The 24,351-nt window shown below is 43.2% G+C and overlaps 2 long non-coding RNA genes across 2 annotated transcripts; both read right to left on the bottom strand.

Moving 5' to 3' along the window:
* Nucleotides 1–944: 944 nt before the first annotated feature.
* Nucleotides 945–2,825, bottom strand: LOC147266089 (uncharacterized). Its single transcript, XR_015112516.1, has 3 exons — nucleotides 2,756–2,825; nucleotides 1,212–1,445; nucleotides 945–1,137 (listed from the first exon to the last, which is right to left on the bottom strand). It is a non-coding gene; the product is annotated as an uncharacterized LOC147266089 (long non-coding RNA).
* A 19,519-nt stretch (nucleotides 2,826–22,344) lies between these two features.
* Nucleotides 22,345–24,144, bottom strand: LOC147266088 (uncharacterized). The gene is made up of 4 exons (XR_015112514.1): nucleotides 23,839–24,144; nucleotides 23,516–23,559; nucleotides 23,281–23,391; nucleotides 22,345–22,539 (listed from the first exon to the last, which is right to left on the bottom strand). It is a non-coding gene; the product is annotated as an uncharacterized LOC147266088 (long non-coding RNA).
* Nucleotides 24,145–24,351: the final 207 nt, after the last annotated feature.

The following is a 24,351-nucleotide window of genomic DNA, read 5'->3' as shown; positions in this document are numbered from 1 at the left end:
CCCTGGTGTTTGATCTCCAGGGTCCCAGCACAGCGACTGGGCTCTCCCACCATCCTGACTCCATCAGGCTCTGAGCAGACACAGGAATCATGAGTGGTAGAAGCAAAGCAGTGGGATGAAGCAGATCTATGACCTTCACCTGAGCAGACGAGGCCAACGCTGTTCCCAGGTAAGCAGGTCTTCCTCACTGAGCCAGACCTTCCACAGTTTAGCAGAGCAGATTCATCTCCACCACACTGGAACTTTGCTGCCATGACTGGGGTCTCCATGTCTGTATACAGGCCCCCGTGGAGGAGGGACGGAGCCCCACACCCCAACTCTCTACACAGCACCTCTGCATCCTGCAGGCCAAAATCCTCCTCACACACAGAGGACCATGACTGGTTAGACTTCACCTCCAGTCTGCCTGAGCATAGACTGGACCCCCCCACCAGCCTGACAGACTCTGTGGAGACATCAGGAAATCATCATTCTAATATTCACCCATTTTTCTCAGCTACTAATCCTGCTTAAACTCATCGGAAAAAACAAGAACCATGAAACTTCCCTTCCTGACTCACCTTCCTCTTGTTATTGCTTGATGAGGCTGAACCCCCAACACACACAAACACATACACACACACACGCACATACACACAATCGTATTTGAGACACCTTGGTCTCACTGCTTAAAGTGAAACATCTGGATTCCATATTTCACATCATCAACATGACCCTCATCAAATTCAGGATCTCATCATTGTCAGAATAACAGAGGAATATTTGTGTTCATGAAAACAGCCAAAGTCAACTTGTCCAGGATCTCAGTCACATGACTGTTAGTGTCAATAATGTTACCTGAGCAGGTGATTTCCAGGATGGTGGAACCACGATAGTTCAATGATCTCACACACTCCTTCAGTGTTGATGGAGACTGAACACACTCAGAGTTGATGAACCACATGAGTCGTTCTGAGGACTCGTCTCTCTGCTGTGTTGAGACAGCAGAACCACAGTCCAGCCGTCTACATATCACAGCTGTTTCCTTCAGGGTCCAGGACCGGTCTGTCTCTGCTGCTCTCCACTCTCCCAGGTGTTTCACCTCCAGTCTACCAGCACAGTGGTTTGCTCCTCCCACCAACCTGACATCATCAGCATCTGAGCAGAGACAAGAGCATCATTAATACATGAATATGCAACAGGACGGAGGAGGACCTGAACCAAAGCTCCACCTGAGCAGATGAGTCCAACTGATTTGCCAGGTGAGTCTCTCCAGAATGGAGAGTCTGCTGGTCCAAAAAGTCCCCCCTCCAAGACTAAAGGTGTCCCACATCTCAGCTCTCCACACAGCACCTCTGCATCCTGCATGTCAAAGTCCTCTTCACACACCGAGGACCATAGCTGGTTAGACTTCACCTCCAGTCTGCCAGAGCAAAGGTTCGACCCGTCCACCAGCCTGACAGACTCTGAAAAAGACAACAAGAGTCAGATTCATGATGAGAATGAATTCATGTCAACATGAACTCACCTGTTCATGCCTCTGACATGTTAACTAGCAAATCCTGTAAATGAGACAGGAAAACACAGATTTCCAAGGAATTTAACCTGAGAATGAAAAAGAAAATTTAGAATTGCAAGGAATTTATCCTCTTTGAAATAATTCACATGCTCTTATATCATCTAAAATCCCACACGTGTAAATCAGAGAACACAACTGGAATCTCTGGTTTTCATCACCATCTTAACCCTTGTCAAATTTGAGCACTGGTGGCTTAAACTTAAGAAATATTAACTTGTGATTGGAGGGTTGCTGGTTCAATCCTCAGGATTTGCAGGAAGAAGCAGTGTAAATGACTCTCATGTAGGTCTGTTTCTGAGGGAAAATTTCCTGAGGGGTTTTAATTTGTTCAGGTAATTTTCAGGACATGAGAATTTTATTTTGAAGGGAATCCAGTTACGTTCCTGTTTTGCACATCTGGCAGGCAGCAATTTGATGCCTTCACAGAATGAAGTGAGGTTAAACAGGGTTTCCCTGATGTGTGCTGATCCTGTTAAAGACACTGAAGCTCCTGGCTGGAACTGGAACAAGGAACTCTGTGTTTCATTTGTTTGATATCAATTTATGGGAATCAGTGAACTTGATTGAGTGTTGAGATGAAGGCTATGCTAACAGGAGCTTCTCTCACAACTGTTTCTCAGTCTTGTTAGCTTCTCTACCTCACCACATGAGCACACGATGGGTGAACATGACTAATTTTTGTGGTTCGTTGTTGTGAAGATTGTTTATGTTGCAGATCTGACGTTTAAAATTGTTGTTTTTCTAAGAGATAAATTTATTTCATTTATCAGTCTTTTAGCTCTTGAGGGTTATTTTCTGAACACGAAAATGAAACATAGAGACAGTAAATTATGTTAAAATACAACTGAAAGCTGAACAGATTAAAAAGCTACTGGAAACATCAGTACACTTCACCTTTGTCTCACCAGGATTGAGCTATAAGCAGCACTGCTGCCTCCCTCACTACCACCACCATGGGGCCCTTGAGCAAGGCCCTCAGTGGCTGAACTGAGCAGCTTGTGTTGTGTTTTTGTGAACATTATCAGAGTGGTGCTGCAAATGAGAGTCACTCAGGGAGTTTCCTCTGGTTAAATAAAGGTTAAAAAATGGAATATCATCATTGTCAGAATCATAGAAGAATATTTGTGTTCATGTAAACAGCCAAAGTCAACTTGTCCTGGATCTCAGTCACATGACTGTTAGTGTCAATAATGTTACCTGAGCAGGTGATTTCCTGGATGGTGGAACCAGTAGAGTTCCATGATCTCACACACTCCTTCAGTGTTGATGGAGACTGAACACACTCAGAGTTGATGAACCACACGAGTCGTTCTGAGGACTCGTCTCTCTCCTGTGTTGAGACAGCAGAACCACAGTCCAGCCATCTACATATCACAGCTGTTTCCTTCAGGGTCCAGGACCCGTCTGTCTCTGCTGCTCTCCACTCTCCCAGGTGTTTCACCTCCAGTCTACCAGCACAGTGGTTTGCTCCTCCCACCAACCTGACATCATCAGCATCTGAGCAGAGACAAGAGCATCATTAATACATGAATATGCAACAGGACGGAGGAGGACCTGAACCAAAGCTCCACCTGAGCAGATGAGTCCAACTGATTTGCCAGGTGAGCAGGTGTTTCCAGACCCTGAGCGTCCACAGTCCAGGAGGGAAGATTCATGGCCCTCACACTGGAACGCCTGAGTCCAGAATGGAGACTCTGCTGGTCCAAAAAGTCCCCCCTCCAGGACTAAAGGTGTCCCACATCTCAGCTCTCCACACAGCACCTCTGCATCCTGCATGTCAAAGTCCTCTTCACACACCGAGGACCATAGCTGGTTAGACTTCACCTCCAGTCTTCCAGAGCAAAGGTCCGACCCGTCCACCAGCCTGACAGACTCTGACAAAGACAACAAGAGGAAGATTCATGATGAGAATGAATTCATGTCAACATGAACTCACCTGTTCATGCCTCTGACATGTTAACTAGCAAATCCTGTAAATGAGACAGGAAAACATTGGTTTCCAAGGAATTTAACCTGAGAATGAAAAAGAAAATTCAGAATTGCAAGGAATTTATCCTCTTTGAAATAATTCACATGCTCTTATATCATCTAAAATCCCACACGTGTAAATCAGAGAACACAACTGGAATCTCTGGTTTTCATCACCATCTTAACCCTTGTCAAATTTGAGCACTGGTGGCTTAAAGTTAAGAAATATTAACTTGTGATTGGAGGGTTGCTGGTTCAATCCTCAGGATTTGCAGGAAGAAGCAGTGTAAATGACTCTCATGTAGGTCTGTTTCTGAGGGAAAATTTCCTGAGGGGTTTTAATTTGTTCAGGTAATTTTCAGGACATGAGAATTTTATTTTGAAGGGAATCCAGTTACGTTCCTGTTTTGCACATCTGGCAGGCAGCAATTTGATGCCTTCACAGAATGAAGTGAGGTTAAACAGGGTTTCCCTGATGTGTGCTGATCCTGTTAAAGACACTGAAGCTCCTGGCTGGAACTGGAACAAGGAATTCTGTCGTTCATTTGTTTGATATCAATTTATGGGAATCAGTGAACTTGATTGAGTGTTGAGATGAAGGCTATGCTAACAGGAGCTTCTCTCACAACTGTTTCTCAGTCTTGTTAGCTTCTCTACCTCACCACATGAGCACACTATGGGTGAACATGACTAATTTTTGTGGTTGGTTGTTGTGAAGATTGTTTATGTTGCAGATCTGACGTTTAAAATTGTTGTTTTTCTAAGAGATAAATTTATTTCATTTATCAGTCTTTTAGCTCTGAAGGTTTTTTTCTGAAGACAAAAATGAAACAGAGAGACAGTAAATTCTGTTAAAATACAACTGAAAGCTGAACAGATTAAAAAGCTACTGGAAACATCAGTACACTTCACCTTTGTCTCACCAGGATTGAGCTACAAGCAGCACTGCTGCCTCCCTCACTACCACCACCATGGGGCCCTTGAGCAAGGCCCTTAATGGCTGAACTGAGCAGCTTGTTTTGTGTTTTTGTGAACATTATCAGAGTGGTGCTGCAAATGTGAGTCACTCAGGGAGTTTCCTTTGGTTAAATAAAGGTTAAAGAATGGAATATCATCATTGTCAGAATAACAAAGGAATATTTGTGTTCATGTAAACAGCCAAAGTCAACTTGTCCTGGATCTCAGTCACATGACTGTTAGTGTCAATAATGTTACCTGAGCAGGTGATTTCCTGGATGGTGGAACCAGGAGAGTTCCATGATCTCACACACTCCTTCAGTGTTGATGTAGACTGAACACACTCAGAGTTGATGAACCACATGAGTCGTTCTGAGGACTCGTCTCTCTCCTGTATTGAGACAGCAGAACCACAGTCCAGCCGTCTACATATCACAGCTGTTTCCTTCAGGGTCCAGGACCCGTCTGTCTCTGCTGCTCTCCACTCTCCCAGGTGTTTTACCTCCAGTCTACCAGCACAGTGGTTTGCTCCTCCCACCAACCTGACATCATCAGCATCTGAGCAGAGACAAGAGCATCATTAATACATGAATATGCAACAGGACGGAGGAGGACCTGAACCAAAGCTCCACCTGAGCAGATGAGTCCAACTGATTTGCCAGGTGAGCAGGTGTTTCCAGACCCTGAGCGTCCACAGTCCAGGAGGGAAGATTCATGGCCCTCACACTGGAACGCCTGAGTCCAGAATGGAGACTCTGCTGGTCCAAAAAGTCCCCCCTCCAGGATTGAAGGTGTCCCACATCTCAGCTCTCCACACAGCACCTCTGCATCCTGCATGTCAAAGTCCTCTTCACACACCGAGGACCACAGCTGGTTAGACTTCACCTCCAGTCTGCCAGAGCAAAGGTCCGACCCGTCCACCAGCCTGACAGACTCTGACAAAGACAACAAGAGGCAGATTCATGATGAGAATGAATTCATGTCAACATGAACTCACCTGTTCATGCCTCTGACATGTTAACTAGCAAACCCTGGACATGAGACAGGAAGACACAGATTTCCAAGGAATTTATCCTCTTTGAAATAATTCATGTGATCCAACAGGGCTGGTTCTAGACAGTCACATATAAGGGGGCAGATGGAAATGTGAAGGGGGCAAAGGGTGGCAACAGATGTGGGGAAATGGTGTGGTGGCGGTGTTGGGGGGGGGGGGGTAGGTGGTTCTCTGGATAACTGATATTATCATGTAGTTTGATTGCTCTTTATCAGACCTTTACCCTAAGACCGGTCCCACTTGGTCCAACTTGTCCCACCTGAAGGCTAAGCCTCTCCTGGTGTAACTCTTAAGGCCACTGAGGCCCACAAACCCCCTGACCCTGATGAGGTGGCAATACCTCGGGGCAAAATTAAAAAAAAACAAACTAAAACTAAAAAAAAACCCAAAACAACATTTCTTAGGATGACAACAACTAAATCTTGACATCTACCTTCATTGGATGGCCTGTATCAAATATATTCAAACCCAACAATAACACTTGTCACGATTGCCAATATTAACAAAACAAAAAGGGTAGGCCAGGTTATTAAATAAAAATCCCTTCACCACGTCTCGAAAAACAAAACCGATCAATAGAAAATAAATAAATAAATAAAATAAAGAATAAAATAAAACATTCATCCAGATCTCGACAACCAACAACATTGAAGGTCTTTGTTGGCTCCATGCAGCAGACCAGCTCACTGTGGTGCTTGTGGGATCCAGAAAGAAACACTTCTCTTACAGAGTCAAACAGTGAGAAGAACAACGGGCTGGTCCTCAGTTGACTCTACAAATACAGATGTGTGTGCAGCTGAGTGACAAGGAGATGAGAGGAAGCTGAGACTGTATCACGCACCTTTTTTTGCATTTTTTTCGCTACTGCAGATAATTTTGTCAACTCATAATATATCAATTTTGTATGTATATCAAAATGTGGTTTTTTTTAAACTTCTAAAATTTTGATTTGAGGGGGCAGTGCATTTGTTTGAGACAGATCTTGCTTCCCCATAGAGCCGCCCTGATGATCTTATATCATCTAATATCCCACATGTGTCAATCAGAGAACACAACTGGAATCTCTGGTTTTCATCACCTTCTGGACCCTTGCAAAATTGAGCACTGGTTATGTCACAATCCCTGTCTCGTGCTTCCTGTTTTATTTTGTAGTCATGTCCCGTCTTCCTGATCTCCCTCCTGTGATTCCCTCATGTGTCTCACCTGGTTGATTGCACCACCTGTGTCTTGTTTCCCCTCTCGTATTTAACCCGTGTGTTTTCCCCTGTTAGGTTGTTGGGTCATTGTTGTTGTCGTTGTTGATGATGTCGCTGTCGTCGCTGATTGTTCTGTCTTGTATACTGTCAAGTTCATCAGTCACCGGTCAAGCCTCCAGCCTCACGTCTTGTCTCCGCCCTCACGCCACGTCTCCGCCCTCACGCCACGTCTCAAGCCTCCGCCCTCACGCCACGTCCAGCCCCCAGTCACCCAGCTTCAACAAACCTCTTTTGTGCACCTCCCAAAATTGTCTGCATTTGGGTCTCCCACACCATCCTCAACCCCCAACATTGACATGTTACGAAAAGGAAAGAAAATTGCCTTGTGATTGGAAGGTTGCTGGTTCAATCCTCAGGATTTGCAGGAAGAAGCAGTGTAAATGACTCTAATGTCGGTCCATTTCTGAGGGAAAATTTCCCGTGGGCTTTTATTTTGTTAAGGCAATTCTCAGGAGTTGAAGCTTTTATATTGAAGAGCGTCCAGTTAAGTTCCTGCACATCTGGCAGGCAGCATTTTGAAGCTCCTGGCTGGAACTGGAACAAGGAATTCTGTGGTTCATTTGTTTGATGTCAATTTATGGGAATTAGTGAACTTGATTGAGTGTTGAGATGAAGGCTATGCTAACAGGAGCTTCTCTCACAACTGTTTCTCAGTCTTGTTAGCTTCTCTACCTCACCACATGAGCACACTATGGGTGAACATGACTAATTTTTGTGGTTCGTTGTTGTGAAGATTGTTTATGTTGCAGATCTGACGTTTAAAAAAAAGCTAATTTCATTTATCTGTCTTTTAGCACTTGAGGGTTTTTCCTGAAGAAAAGGATGAAACAGACAGTAAATTATGTTAAAATACTGCTGAGTGCTGAACAGATTCAAAAGCTACTGGAAACATCAGTACACTTCACCTTTGTCTGGCCAGGATTTAGCTACAAGCAGCACTGCTGCCTCCCTCATGAAAACCACTGAGGTGCCCTTGAGCAAGGCCCTCAGTGGCTGAACTGAGCAGCTTGTTTTGTGTTTTTGTGAACATTATCAGAGTGGTGCTGCAAATGTGAGTCACTCAGGGAGTTTCTTCTGGTTAAATAAAGGTTAAAAAATGGAATATCATCATTGTCAGAATAATAGAAGAATATTTGTGTTCATGTAAACAGCCAAAGACAACTTGTCCTGGATCTCAGTCACATGACTGTTAGTGTCAATAATGTTACCTGAGCAGGTGATTTCCTGGATGGTGGAACCAGGAGAGTTCCGTGATCTCACACACTCCTTCAGTGTTGATGGAGACTGAACACACTCAGAGTTGATGAACCACATGAGTCGTTCTGAGGACTTGTCTCTCTGCTGTGTTGAGACAGCAGAACCACAGTCCAGCCGTCTACATATCCCAGCTGTTTCCTTCAGGGTCCAGGACCAGTCTGCCTCTGCTTCTCTCCACTCTCCCAGGTGTTTTACCTCCAGTCTACCAGCACAGTGGTTTGCTCCTCCCACCAACCTGACATCATCAGCATCTGAGCAGAGACAAGAGCATCATTAATACATGAATATGCAACAGGACGGAGGAGGACCTGAACCAAAGCTCCACCTGAGCAGATGAGTCCAAATGATTTGCCAGGTGAGCAGGTGTTTCCAGACCCTGAGCGTCCACAGTCCAGGAGGGAAGATTCATGGCCCTCACACTGGAACACTTGAGTCCAGAATGGAGACTCTGCTGGTCCAAAAAGTCCCCCCTCCAGGACTGAAGGTGTCCCACATCTCAGCTCTCCACACAGCACCTCTGCATCCTGCATGTCAAAGTCCTCTTCACACACCGAGGACCACAGCTGGTTAGACTTCACCTCCAGTCTGCCAGAGCAAAGGTTCGACCCGTCCACCAGCCTGACAGACTCTGACAAAGACAACAAGAGGAAGATTCATGATGAGAATGAATTCATGTCAATATGAACTCACCTGTTCATGCCTCTGACATGTTAACTAGCAAATCCTGTAAATGAGACAGGAAAACAGATTCCCAAGGAATTTATCCTCCTTGGAAAAATTCATGTGATTGTTGAAACTGGAAAAAATATTCCTGCTCATTTCTTACTGAACCTAATATCCCTGGATTTAATATCCCATATTTCTAAATCAGAGAACTCAACTGGAATCTCTGGTTTACATCAGCATCCTGACCACATAGAGAAGTGAACTTGTGATGGGAGGGTTGTCAGTTCAATCATCAGGAGAGGCAGGAAGAAAGAGTGTAAATGAATCTGATCGGCTGTTATTGAGGTTAAAGTCTGTGAGCTTTTATTTTCTTAAGGCCTTTTTTAGTAGAGGCTCCTAACATGTAGGAATCATTCAAAACTTTGAAGCGCCAAGTTGGAATGAGAAGAAGGTCTTCTGTCATTGATCTGTTTGATGCCATGTTCTGTGTTTTGGGTGGGGTTTTTGTATCTGTGTGTTGAGGTAAAGGCTATGCTGACATCAGTCAAGTCAAGTCACTTTTATTTGTATTGAGCCAAATCACTACAAAAGTTATCTCATGACACTTTACAAGTACAGCAGGTCCAGCACCAAACTTCTTCAATGAATCTACACCCAACAATTCTCCATCAGCAGGCACAAAAGCAGTGACAAAAGCCTTCCTTTTAACAGGCAGGAACGTCGAGCAGATCCAGGCTCAACAGGAACGGCCTTCTGCTTTGAATAGCAGGGGGAAAGAGAGCAGGAGAGCAGGACAAGACAGAAAAGGGAGGAAGACAGATAAACAGAAGGAAAGAGAGGGACAGAGATAAAGACAGAGAGAAAGTGGAAGAGACTGATGGACAGATTGGGACGGGGATTAATAATAATAATAATAATAATAATAATAATAATACATTTTATTTATAAGGCGCCTTTCAAGGCACTCAAGGTCGCCGTACAACAGTTTAAAAATAAATAAATAAATACATAAAACATGCACAATTTAAAGATTAAAAAGAGTTCTGTGGAAATACAACTTGATATTCGGCTTCAATTCCATACGACAGGACGAGGTTGAGGGTGTGACTGAGACAGTGAGTGGGCTCACCTGCAGACTGATGGAAACCAATGGAGTCTAAAACCATGAGCTTTGGTCACAACTGTTTCTCAGTCTTGTTAGCTTCTCTACCTCACCACATGAGCACACTATGGGTGAACATGACTAATTTTTGTGGTTCGTTGTTGTGTAGATTGTTCATGTTGCACATCTGACGTTTAAAATTGTTGTTTTTCTAAGAGATACATTTATTTCATTTATCAGTCTTTTAGCTCTGAAGGTTTTTTTCTGAAGACAAAAATGAAACAGAGAGACAGTAAATTCTGTTAAAATACAACTGAAAGCTGAACAGATTAAAAAGCTACTGGAAACATCAGTACACTTCACCTTTGTCTCACCAGGATTGAGCTACAAGCAGCACTGCTGCCTCCCTCACTACCACCACCATGGGGCCCTTGAGCAAGGCCCTCAGTGGCTGAACTGAGCAGCTTGTTTTATGTGATAATGAACATTATCAGAGTGCTGCTGCAAATGTGAGTCACTCAGGGAGTTTCCTTTGGTTAAATAAAGGTTAAAAATGGAATATCATCATTGTCAGAATAACAGAGGAATATTTGTGTTCATGTAAACAGCCAAAGTCAACTTGTCCTGGATCTCAGTCACATGACTGTTAGTGTCAATAATGTTACCTGAGCAGGTGATTTCCTGGATGGTGGAACCAGGAGAGTTCCATGATCTCACACACTCCTTCAGTGTTGATGGAGACTGAACACACTCAGAGTTGATGAACCACACGAGTCTTTCTGAGGACTCGTCTCTCTGCTGTGTTGAGACAGCAGAACCACAGTCCAGCCATCTACATATCCCAGCTGTTTCCTTCAGGGTCCAGGACCAGTCTGTCTTTGCTGCTCTCCACTCTCCCAGGTGTTTCACCTCCAGTCTACCAGCACAGTGGTTTGCTCCTCCCACCAACCTGACATCATCAGCATCTGAGCAGAGACAAGAGCATCATTAATACATGAATATGCAACAGGACGGAGGAGGACCTGAACCAAAGCTCCACCTGAGCAGATGAGTCCAACTGATTTGCCAGGTGAGCAGGTGTTTCCAGACCCTGAGCGTCCACAGTCCAGGAGGGAAGATTCATGGCCCTCACACTGGAACGCCTGAGTCCAGAATGGAGACTCTGCTGGTCCAAAAAGTCCCCCCTCCAGGACTGAAGGTGTCCCACATCTCAGCTCTCCACACAGCACCTCTGCATCCTGCATGTCAAAGTCCTCTTCACACACCGAGGACCATAGCTGGTTAGATTTCACCTCCAGTCTGCCAGAGCAAAGGTTCGACCCGTCCACCAGCCTGACAGACTCTGAGAAAGACAACAAGAGGCAGATTCATGATGAGAATGAATTCATGTCAACATGAACTCACCTGTTCATGCCTCTGACATGTTAACTAGCAAACCCTGGAAATGAGACAGGAAAACACAGATTTCCAAGGAATTTATCCTGAGAGTGAGAAGGAAAATATAGAATTGCAAGGAATTTATCCTCTTTGAAATAATTCATGTGATTATTGAAGCTGGGAATCATGATTCCTGCTCTTTCCTCCCTAAACCATCTAATATCCCACATGTGGATACCAGAGAACACAACTGGAATCTCTAGTTTACGTTATCATCACCACCATTTTCAGATCCTAGCAGTGGCAGCCTAAAGTAGTGATTCTCAAACTGTGGAAAACCCAAATATCTTTTGGAAAGTTAAACAAGTCAAAATTGTTTTGAAACAATGAATACTATAGAAAAAATAGCAAACAATTTTGAAAAAAAATACATATCTGTATCAATCAAGGATGGTTCCAAGTCTGCTTTCAGACAGGAGGTGGAGCAGCTGGTCCACTGGGGCAGTCTGAACCACCTGGAGCTGAACCTGCTCAAGAATGTGGAGATGACAGTGGACTTCAGGAGAAGCCCACCCACACTCTCCCCCCTCACCATCCTCAACAACACAGTGTCTCCTGAGGACATGTTCAAGTTCCTGGGAACCACAATCTCCAAGAACCTGAAGTCCACCTCTAACATGGACACTGTCCAGAAAAAAAGCTCAGCAGAGGTTGGACTTCCTGTGACAGCTCAGGAAGTTGAACCTGCCACAGGAGCTGCTGATCATCTTCTATACTGCAATCATTCAGTCTGTCCTGTTCACAGCCATCACTCTGGTTTGGATCGGCCACCAAACAAGACAGGATCAGACAGCAACGAACAATCGGGTCAGCAGAGAGAATAATGAGGGCTGACCTGCCTGTCATCCAGGACCTTTATCGGTCCAGGGTCAGGAAACGGACAGGCACCATCTCTGCTGACCCATCACACCCCAGTCACAAACTGTTTGATCCCCTCCCCTCTGGAAGATGCTACAGAGCCCTGGATGCTGAGACCACCAGGCTAAAAACAGTTTCTACCCTCAGGCTTTCAGTCTGATGAACGGGAAATAGTCAGAGTGTCAGGAAATAAAAACAAACATCTGCTACACCAGCAGCTCAATAGCAGGTGATCTGACAGGAGGGAACTGCAAATCATAACAATGGTGATGAAGGAAAAGACGGCCCTGGCGTTGTTCAGAGTGAAAACCCTGGAAGAGATCGTCATGAGGCCACAGCTCCTGGAGGAGCTGAATGATTCCCAACTCCTGTGTTGTCCTGAGGATGAACTCACGTCACTGCTGCTCGCCTCCACAGAAGAACCAGAGCCAGCGTTTCCCTGATTGATGCTAAGATACATTCTGATGTGTGTGATTCTACAACTGTCTGGTGTGCATCTCAGTCAAACAGCAACAGTGTGTTGGCCTACCTGTGCTGGACCCTGAGCAGCACACACTGGGTCTTCTATTGGAACCTGTGCTCAGTGTGTATTGCTATCAAAGGTGATTCCAACAGAGGCTCCAGCTGACTGCTGCATCAGAGCACTGATACCAAAGACACTGCCCAGCTCCTTACTTTCAAATATTCTCAAACACTATTTCTAATATAATTTACTGTATTTCATCAGTGATCAATGCATCATTTATAGCAGTAATTGGCAACAAGTGGATCTTTTCACTGGAACCTCAGAGTTCACCAGATTGACACACACACTTGAAAACAAGTTCAGATTCATAAAATATTCCAGTGTTTCATGTTTCTCTATGGTTGTCTGATGGTTGGCCTCTGACTCACTCTGACTCTGAGAAAACATGCTGTCCACCTCTGATGCAGCTGAACAGAGGCGCTATGACACTGTTCCATGCTCATCATGGAGGTACTTGCTTCAAGAGTTAGACAACCACTGGCCTGAAGGACAGAGAAGTGAACTTGAAACTAAAAGGTTGTTGGTTCAATCCTCAAGACTGGTAGGAAGAAGCAGCCACACTCATTAACACCACCAAGATGCCCTTGAGCAAGGCTCTCAGAGGTGGTACTGAGCAGCTGCTGTTCTATGACTGTGAATGTGATCAGGGTGCTCCTGCAAATGTGAGTCACTCTCAGTGAGTTTCCTTGGACTAAATGAAGGTAAAAAATAAAAACACTGGAGTTTTGTGAATATTTGTGTACATGTAAAAAAAACAAAGTCACTTGTACTGGATCACAGTAACATGACTGCATTACTGTGTACCAAATCACATACTTCCACACTGCATATGTAAAATTTTCAAACTGAGTATTCTAAGCAAAGTATGTACTCAATCGCGCAGTGCGCGTGTTTCGAGGGTGCAGTGCTGTCCCAAACCACATCCTGCCGTGCGGTGCACTCTTCAAAATGATGACGTGATGTCTTCTTCTTCTACACAGATTTGTGACTGGCGAGCACCGCATCAGCATCAGCTAATTACCGCCTCCTTTTGCCTGTGCTTGTTTGTCAATTTCTGAAGCAGTAAAAAAGCAAAATGGAGGGTCATCGCACATTGTTACACCACAATAGGCACCAACAACACGATGTCCTCCTTCTACTGGCTGAAGAAGCAACGGTCTGTAGAGTTTAATGGTGTGATTTATTTAGCACAACATTTTGGTGACAAGTTATTTTATCTTTTCAAACCCGTGTCCACACAGAATTTCCTACTTGTCCCTGTTATTTCATGTAAAGATGACTCTATACAAGTCAGTGTTGGCCGACTCTCACCACAGCAAGTGTCCACAGTTGCACACTCAAAATCTTAACTGATTGGAGTACGTCATCCGGGAACTTTTGCTTTCTCAATTTTTGAAAACTATCCATACTTTTTTCCATTTTGAGTTGAGTAGAATCAAAATTTTAAGTATGCAGTATAGAAGTATGCGATTGAGAAAACACACAGTGAGAGTCTTCTGGTGAGATGAAGGTTAAAAAAATTGTTATGTTATTGTCAGAATCATAGAGGAACATTTGTGTTCATGAAAACAGCCAAAGTCAACTTGTCCTGGATCTCAGTAACATGACTGTTAGTGTCAATGATGTTACCTGAGCAGGTGATTTCCTGGATGGTGGAACCAGAAGAGTTCCATGATCTCACACACTCCTTCAGTGTTGGTGTAGACTGAACACACTCAGAGTAGATGAACCACATGAGTCGTTCTGAGGACTCGTCTCTCTGCTGTGTTGAGACAGCAGAACCACAGTCCAGCCATCTACATATCACAGCTGTTTCCTTCAGGGTCCAGGACCCGTCTGTCTCTGCTTCTCTCCACTCTCCCAGGTGTTTCACCTCCAGTCTACCAGCACAGTGGTTTGCTCCTCCCACCAACCTGACATCATCAGCATCTGAGCAGAGACAAGAGGATCATTAATACATGAATATGCAACAGGACGGAGGAAGACCTGAACCAAAGCTCCACCTGAGCAGATGAGTCCAACTGATCTGCCAGGTGAGCAGGTGTTTCCAGACCCTGAGCGGCCACAGTCCAGGAGGGAAGATTCATGGCCCTCACACTGGAACACCTGAGCCCAGAATGGAGACTCTGCTGGTCCAAAAACTCCAACCTCTAATTGGCCTCCCTGGATGAGTTTTACATTTTACTTTCTACTGCTCACTGCAGGTCCAGTCAAGTGAGAGCACTTTTCCTTCACCTGCCTCAGCATTTTGGGACTCAAAAGTACTGCAATTGGAAAACTGTGGAACCGACAGGGAGGGAGAAGAAAATGTCCTTGAGAAGCAGCTAAATACATAAAAACTGATGCTACGTTTCCAGGCAGCACCTCTGGTTTGAAGTAAACATACTAGCTTTGTTTATATGTGATCTAACCTCATGTACACAGCAAGTTAATGGTGTGATTCTCATGACACTCCTGCCTAAACTGTATAATACAACATTATTCCACATTTATACTTGGATTCATCTGCACGTTCCAGTTGATTTGCACTTCTGGTTGGATGCTAGCTGCATGTCAGTACTTGTACTCTGAACAATGACAAATTTGAATCTATAATTGATGTTTAATATACATCATCGAGGCTATTTGTACGTATTCAGTGGAAAATGTTTTTATTGCACCAGGTGAACAAGTGCACCTCCTAAAATTACGAGTGTATATTAGGCCTGTCACAGTAACACGTTATGTTAGTTGATGTATCCCATCAATTTCGTACCTCTTATCTTGTTAAGGGTGGCGGGGGGCTGGAGCCTATCACAGCAGCCTTCCTGTGAGAGGCCAGGTTCAACCTGGACGAGTTGTCAGTCCATCACAGGGCCAACACATAGAGACAGACAACCATTCACACTCACAGCCACACCTACAGTCAATTTAGAGTATCAATCAGCCTCGTCCCCTCTTGATGTCTTTGGACTGTGGGAGGAAGCTGGAGTACCAGAGAGAACCCACACAGACACAGGGAGAACATGCAGACTCCACACAGAAAGATCCTGTGCTCAAGTTTGGGCTCAAACCTGGAACCTTTTCGCTGTGAGGTAACAGTGCTGACCACTGCACAACCATGTCTCCCAGGATATATTATCTAAGAATTATTTTGATTTATGATATGATTATTGACATTTTAACAATTTTACCACTTCAATAATTATGTACCACCTAATAAATCAAGTGCACACTTTATCTCTGTTCCTGTCATGAATTGAGCTTGGACGAGAACCCAAAGCCACGACTCCCAGGCAAGGTGCCAGATGAAGAAAGTTTATAACTAAAGTACAAATCAAAACCACTCTTATGAGGAAAAAAGCCTAAACTACAAAAACTCAAACTCACTCGACTGAGGAGAACCTGACTAGACAAAGTGACAAAGAAACTCAAAGTTAGATCAGGTAAGGAGCATGGCATGGAAACAAAACCTGACTAGACAAAGTTTCAACAAAAACACAAACTTGATGAGGCATTAAATGACATAGCACGTTTGGAACTGACGGAAAAGACAAACTCGCACCAGACAAAGAGAAATGCAGACGACATAAACTCATGAGGTGACGGAAACAGGAGGACACAGTCGGGGTGGGGAAGACAATCAGACTGGTGGGAAATCCACCACGGGGAAGTGGAAGTTACCAGAAACTGGGAGGATAGTTAAATTTCAAAATAAAACAGGACGTCATGACACAACATAGACACATGGCAAACAAAGAACACCACTACATGCATGGACATGACAGTTACAAGAGTATTTAAGTCTGTTACATCACCAAAGAGGACCAGTATCATGATGGGTTTATTGAGAAAGGACTCCAAAAAGAAACTGAAATTCCAGACTGGAGTATCAAGACTCTGAGAGAGTCATGTTCACTCAGACCTGGATTAACAACTGTGTCATGATGAGTTTCCAGGACCTTTTCAATTACGGTGCTATGAGCCAACTTAAAGGAAATAGAAGGGAGCTGTGCCCCCCCTCCCCCCTCCCTCAGTGGAGGAGGAGAGGAGCAGGAGACCTGTCACAGGAGAGGAGAGGTGCTGGTGACCAGTAAACCTGCCTCAGTGGTCTTTTCTGGTGTCAAATGCTCACACGTACACACAATTATCACAGTTACTGAGGACAGAAAAATGATGGAGGTCGTACTGGAGAAGAGTTCAAACTGGAGCCAGGAGGCAACGACCATTCCATCATCCATCTTCCAGCATTCCCCTCCAGCACTCACTATCACCCAGAAGTCCATCCTGTTAGACTGGAAACCTCCAAACAACCTCAACATCCTACAGTGGAAGAAGCTGCTGATGAGCAGAAATCCCTGGAAAAATGTCTGCATCCATCAACCATGAAACCACCAACTTCAGTAAAACCTGGTCCACTACCATCAATAAATGAACCTGACCTCCAACCCTCAAAGTGACATTGAACACACAAACACCCAACACATTCAACACACACACACACACACACACACACACACTAGCTCCATTCACCCTTTATTCTTTTTAAAATGCCTTTATTTGTTCATACATTTATTGTTTTCATTACAATATCATAATTATTATATTTGATATTATTGTTGCTGTATTAGAAACATTTCTACTGATCGTGGTGATAACAACAAAAGCATTGAAAAGGATACCATTGATTCTGAATAATACAGAATTACTGCATGATGAAATTATTATTATTGTTATTATTATTAATACTCTCACTCAATCAATATTTTGTTCTATTTTATTATTAATAATGTATCATTTCAGACATTATAACTATGTTCTGGTCTCTTTCTCCTCGTCCACTTGCTTGTTTATATATTTTTTGACAGTAGAAATGCTACAAATCCTGTATGATGAATCACTGCAAGTGGAGGAGGAAAAAATAGGAACAGCAAACCAGAGATGAACAATTTATCCTCATTCACCATTATTATTACCAAACACAAGTTATGAATGAAATGTGACACTTCTCTCTCCTTATTATAATTATTATTATTATCATTGTTATTATTATCACTGTTTTTGTGGCATCACTGTTTTCTGGTTCTCATCACTACTCTTGCTATTATTGTTCTGGCATTAACAACGTTGTTAATGATGACATCACCTTTATATTAATATCACAACTATGGTTAATGTTTTTCTTATTATGGTGATAGTCATTAATTACATATTTCTACTCTTTGTCTCCTCTGTGTTTGTTTATTCTTTGCTGTACAAAATTATTGTGGAATTATATTTTATTGATATTTCTGTATGATAGAAACCAGAGGTTCTCAATTACAAATGTTAAAAGGCCTTAAAGTAGGATTTATTTCTCTACCCATTCATTTATTCTATTTCTTTTTTCAATGATCTTCTTCAGATGTCATTCATCAGCCTACCATGATAGATATTCATCATTCATTATTAATATGATTGAGATACAAAGATAATGAACACAACACACACACCATCAATTTACACACAACACTGACACAATATCAGTCTCTCATTATTAATGAATTATTGATTTGTTAAAATTATTTTTAGTTTCTTTTTTCCCCCAGATAATTCTTTTAATTTTAGCATTTCAATTCATGAATTAATCTTGTTCATTGTTTCCTCCAATTTCCTGCCTCTCCCTTTCCAGTTTGTCCAGTCCTCTTTAAAGAGAAAACACACAAAATGACTTTCAACCGTCCGATTGCTCAACTACTTGAATAAATGAATAATAAATAAATGAGACAAATATGTCATGAGCAGACGCCCTGACATTGGGTCTGGGGGTTGAACTGGGAGGAGATGGAATAGCGGCTGGTGGCTTCCATCAGCAGCTTCCTCCTTTCGTTTGGTTCCACACCCGACGCTGCTAACTAGTGGCTAGCCAGCCTCAGCTGTGAGCCTCTGCTGCTGATGCTGACTGGACAGGTTCCCCCCTCCTCCTTCTCTCTTTGGGACACTCATACATACACACACACACACACATACACACACACACACACACACGTTATCACTTTGTATCTTTTGGTTCGATTGAACTGTTATACCAACGTGTTGCTGATTGATTGATGCATTGTGTTTAATAAACATTTTTAATCATAAGAGAGAAGTCGCAGTGTCTTTTGTGTCCAAAACTGTGGTCACGTGTCTCAGTGATAGGCAGCGCTCTGATCTCACCCTTCTAAGATCAGAGTTGTCCCTGTTTAGTTGATATTACAGAATATTGACTGTTTAGTGGATAAACTCTGTTTGAGACTGACAATTTTTACAAATTTGGTCAACATTTTAGTTTCCCTGAACTCATCAGGGTGGTGCCCCGATTGATTAATATTCAATATTAATTAGTATTTCATTCAATAATCAAAAATTATATTCATAATTATTGACAATTATAATTTTGACCAAATCGCTCCTCAATGCACAACATTGGCAAAAAAGTCTTTTCTGGTTCTGAACCCCCCTCCCCACACACACACACACATACACACTCTCACACACACACACAATTTCTGTAAATGTGGCTTCAGTGTCTTTGATTCTAGTTTCTTATTTCATGGTTCAGTTGTTGACACTCGGTCTTTTCTCAGCGTTCCTGTTATCTTGTCTCTCCTGCTTCATGTAAATTAAAAGAATATTTTTCAAGTTGATCTGAAACTAAGCTGAGACAAGTTAGACTGTGGAGGACCGACACTCTCTGGGTTTAGCAGCAGCTCAGCCACCTCATGTGATTGAACTACTGTGTTTGTACCAGCACACTACAACTGGAGAACAGTCCATTTATTTGACTTCTTGACATACGGAACACAGAACATCAGAGCAGTTGAGGGCCGACTGGAGCAAACAGTGAGGGAGTCAATCCAGAAATGCAGCTGCTGCCTCCAGGACATGAGCCAGTTGATTTGAGCCGTTTCAAACACACGTCTATCTGAACCATGCAGATCAACAACACCTCCAACAGGAAGCCTACCTGAGCTCCACAGCACCAGCAGCACCAGCAGCACCCTGCCATCCATGTCCAGTGTCAAGCTCCTCTGATCGTCTGCTACTAGTTTCTTCACTCTTATTTCCTCATCAGGACTCTTAAGTGCAGCTTTTCATGTCCGTGTCAACAGCTCCTGATGTGCTGAAGTGATACAAAGATAAAGCTGAGGGTCGGACACGTCATCCACATCAGAGTTGCGACACTCATGATCTTCTGATCAGATGAGCAGTTTCCTCTCCTTCACTGCTGCAGACGCATCAGATTGTCAGCACCACATCTCCTGTTTCCTGATATAAAACAACACCTACTTCATAAAACAAGCCTGACCAACTGAACACATTTCATGTCAACTGCATTTAACAACACAGAGATGTTTTGTTAAATCCTACTAGAGGTGAATCTCATCCATGATTCTCCAGACATTTTTTAGGACCTCTGACAGTTTCAGCATCTGAGGAGGCAGACGACAGCGTGTCTGAAACAGAGGGTTTCAAAGTGAAGTCCTCAGATAAATTAGCTGAGTTTCACTGGACTGCTAACGAAGGTCAGAGGAGAGAGAGAGAGAGAGAGAGAGAACAAGCAGTGTACATAAGAATGAAATTTCATTCCAGAGGCAAAAACACAACACTGGAAACAAAACAGTGAACCCTCCTGAGCTCAGGATGAAAGCAAGCTTTTCCCAGGCATTTCATAAAAGTAAAATCGGACAAAATCTCTGATCTGACTTTTAAATCCATTTATTAAAATGACACTTTTACTGACTTCAGGTGATTTCCTTGCTGTCGTTACTTCTCATTTTTAGGGAGTTTCTTGATCGTCACTCAGGACTTCATCCCCCATGTTTGTGAAGGAAACAGGAAAAAAAGACTGAAAACTGACACACATTCCTGAAATATTAATAACAAACCTGCCAGAGGAATCATGAATAGAACAGACAGGAAAAAAGTTAATTCACTTTAATGATAGTTCTGAGTGTCAACTCACTGATCCTGGATCAGATTTGAGTTTAAAGGATAAAAGCAACTGGACTTGCTTGAATGTCTTGAAGAGGCTTCATCATCCAGGTACTTCTTATCTTGTAGTAACTGCAGTACTTCAACCTTTAACTTGGTCATGTTCACACATTGTCACCACATATTTCAAAGCAGGGAAACTGAACTGGTGATTTCAGGCCTGTTAAAAGAACCCTGCAAGTGAATGTGTTGGTCAGACCAGCAGATTGAGGGCCAAGTGTTTCCATGTATTTCTGTGTGAGAAGCAGCGTTGCACCACAGGCTTGTATTTTTGTGTCAAATCTACAAATCTTTGTTCAGTCGTAGAAGCAGGAGGAAGGGGAGGACATTGGGTGAGAGTGAGAGTCAGAGGCTGATAGAGAGGAGGGGGGAGGCCGGTGGAGACAAACCACAATCATGAGACGTTTATCAGCACAGACGTGCAGCATTTAGAGAGACGACCTGATAGAAACCTGTTTTTGCTCTTAACTTGCTTTTGCTGGTCTACAATGTTAGAGAGAAGAGAGAGAAATCCACAACACTGGACCGGGCTGATACCAGCGGAACCAGAGCTCCGCTCCTCCAACCTAAAATTAACTTGAGGTAGGTAGGTAAGGTAAGGTAATTTTATTTGTAGAGCCCGTTTTCACAAACAGTTTGTCTCAAAGGGCTTCACATGGCATCATAACAACATCCTCTGCCCTTAGACCCTCACATCAACTGAGGAAAAAACTCCATAGAAAACCCTTTTAACAGGGAAAAATCTGAGAAACCTCAGGGTGAGCAACAGAAGAGGGATCCCTCACCCAGGACGGACAGACGTGCAGTAGATGTTGCTACAGACAAGAAAACAGTTTACAATGCAAAATGTGGGAAACACGGAAATGTTAATAACAGTTGAAGAAGGAAGCTTCTGGTAGGGGAGGCAGGGAGAGCAAGCCAGCTTGATGGGGGACTGGATGGCAGACTGGTTCATGGAAGGGGAGCGCAGGCCAGTGTAACAGTAGGGAATAAGAGGGGGGGGGGGGGCGATGCAGGCGGCGGTTGGGGCTCTGGTGGATCTGTGGAAACACAGAGACTGCGAGACACCAAGGCCAAACTACAAAGTGCAACAAGTAATGGTAATGACAGTTCCAAAAATGTGCAGGGAGGAGAGGAGGAGGAGAGAGGGGGAGAGGAGAGGAGAGGAGGGAAGGGCTCCATGTAACCTGATGTGTCCCCCAGCAGTCTAAGCCTGTAGCAGCATAGCTATCAATGGTTCAGAGCTACCTGAACCAGTCCTAACTGAAGGCTCTGTCATAGAGGAAGGTCTTAAGCCTGGACTTAAACGTAGTTAAAGTGTCTGCCTCTCTGACCCATGGAGAGAGCTGGTTCCACAGTAGAGGAGCCCGGTAACTAAAAGCTCTACCTCCCAGTCTGTTTTTATTGATACTGGGAATCACTAAAAGACCTGCATTCTGGGAGCGGAGTGCTCTGGTCGGACAGTAGGGACTAATGAGCTCTTTCAAATAGGATGGAGCTTTATCATTGAGAGCCTCATAAGTCAGCAGAAGGACTTTGAAGTCGATTCTAGATCCTACAGGAAGCCAGTGGAGAGAAGCTAAAGTGGGAGAGATGTCTTCTCTCTTCTTAACTCCCGTCAAAACCCTCGCTGCAGCGTTCTGGACCAGCTTCCTAGTTTTTCCCAGTTTGCTGCTTCCTAACTTGATCTTTTGAAACACATCAGCTTCATCAGGAGAGTGAACAAGAAATGAAATGGTCTCCCTACAAGAGTCACCTTCAAGCTGCTGAGGCAACATGGCTGCTGATCTCTGGTCCTTTTGCTTGAAGCACCGTTGCTTCCTTGACCGGCTGTTTTACTGCACTCCTGGACTTTGTCTGATAGAACAGAAATATTCAGCCCCCTTTTCCATCATAGAAGCGCTCCTGTTAAAGTTCAACAAAAATACAAAGGACAACAGTGAAACAAAAAACACTGATAAAGAAGAAGGTTTACTATTTTTGAATTTGTGTCCCATCCTATGAATCCAAGTCATTGTCAAACTGGCATTTTCATTGACTGATGGTTTTAATGACTGTTATTTTGTATTTTCATATCTGCTTAGATGATCAAGTTGAACATTGTAGCAGACTTAAAAATATGAATCAAGGTACTACAGCATTACATCACATTACATTAGACAGTAACAAAGTTATCAAACCAAATATTACAATATTGACAATTCCAGTTTTTCAGAGGGAACTCTGAAGTATTCAGTCTTGTTAAGTAAAACCCCAAAGTTCTAGAATGTAAAACTGCTGACATCATCATCTCCAGGTTTTTCAATCTACTTGAAGACAAAGTGATGAGGTTTGTGTGAGTGGAGATGGTGTTGAATGATCTAAAGGAGACAAATCTAGAAACAGACATGTTTGTGAAACTCCATTTTTATGGCTGCGTCCATTTTGTTATTTTTCCACAAAGTAGTTCAAATCATTGAGATTTCATTTTCAGTCTTTCAAGTAACCTGTATTTAATAACTGAACATGTTACAGAAATGTGACCCAACTCTGTCACTGCAGTCCAGATTTCATTAACATGTCAAGTTAAGCTGCATCAGAGAAAATGTGTTTCTGACTGTTTGTTAACAGCAAAGCTTCATAATGACTCCTGCCTTCATCACCTACGTCTGGATTGGCCTCCAGGAGTTCAAGGAGGACGTCTTCCTCCACTGCTGCCTCAGTCTCATCAAAAATGTCAAGTTCAGCTGCGCTGGGAATCCACAACTGTTTTTTTAACTACAGGAAGAAAGCATTGAACAAGATAAAGCTGGAGTAAGTTTAAAAATGTTTCAAATGAAGAACTGCTTCAGCAGCTTTTAATGTTCACAGTTACATCATGAATTTGTATCTTGTCCATTACCAATATTAGTGGATAATAAAAAACTTTCTCATTCAGGTTGAAACCTGCAAGAGGAAGCAGACAAGGTCAAATTATTTTGACACATCAAACTAAAAAACAATAAGGTGCATACTGCCCTCTATTGACTAAAGCTGATAATGCCACTATGAACTCCAAGGAAAAGAAAAGCACAAATTAAACAAAATAATACAGGAAATTCACACCCCCCCCCCACCCAAAAAAAAGAAATTCAACAAAAAATGTCCTCAAACAGTGAAGTTTCATCAAACCTTGTGTCTGTATGTTGTGATAGTATTTTATACACAAAATGAGAGTAAACTCACCTCGATGTTTGATGCAGTACAGAAAAAGAACATAGTTCCCTTCATTCTCCTGCCATTAAAGTTCATAAACTAGCAAGAATGTCAGGTAGCATTAGCATGAACTTCAGCTAAAGTCTACCAGCTTCAGGTGCCTTTAACAATCGCCTTACTCGCTACTTAAGGCTTTATACGCGGCGTATATAAAGTTTTAGAACCTGTAGAAGTTCATATACTTCGTTTTTTTTTCTTTTTAAACCGAATATTCCAGGCACTGCGTTTTCCTCTGGACACCGCGAATCTTAGAGAACAGCGCGTGGAGATGGAGAGTGGAACTCAGCCCAGAGTTCCTGCGCATGACTGCTGAAATAGCCCCGCCCCCTGAGCTGCACTGAGGCGGGAGAACAACACCCGAATTAACACCATGGAACTACAAACCATTTAAACCTGCTTTGAAGTCATTCAAAAAGACATTTCTGACCCTTGACGTCACGCAGCCCCCCCTCCACGTCCAAATCTCATCAAACTAGTCTCAGT

This window comes from Aulostomus chinensis, chromosome 4 (assembly GCF_037954235.1).
Source record: "Aulostomus chinensis isolate RoL2024-O1b breed Wild chromosome 4, RoL_Achi_v1.0, whole genome shotgun sequence".
Lineage (NCBI taxonomy): Eukaryota > Metazoa > Chordata > Actinopteri > Syngnathiformes > Aulostomidae > Aulostomus > Aulostomus chinensis.
This window is presented reverse-complemented; position numbering and strand designations above follow the sequence as displayed.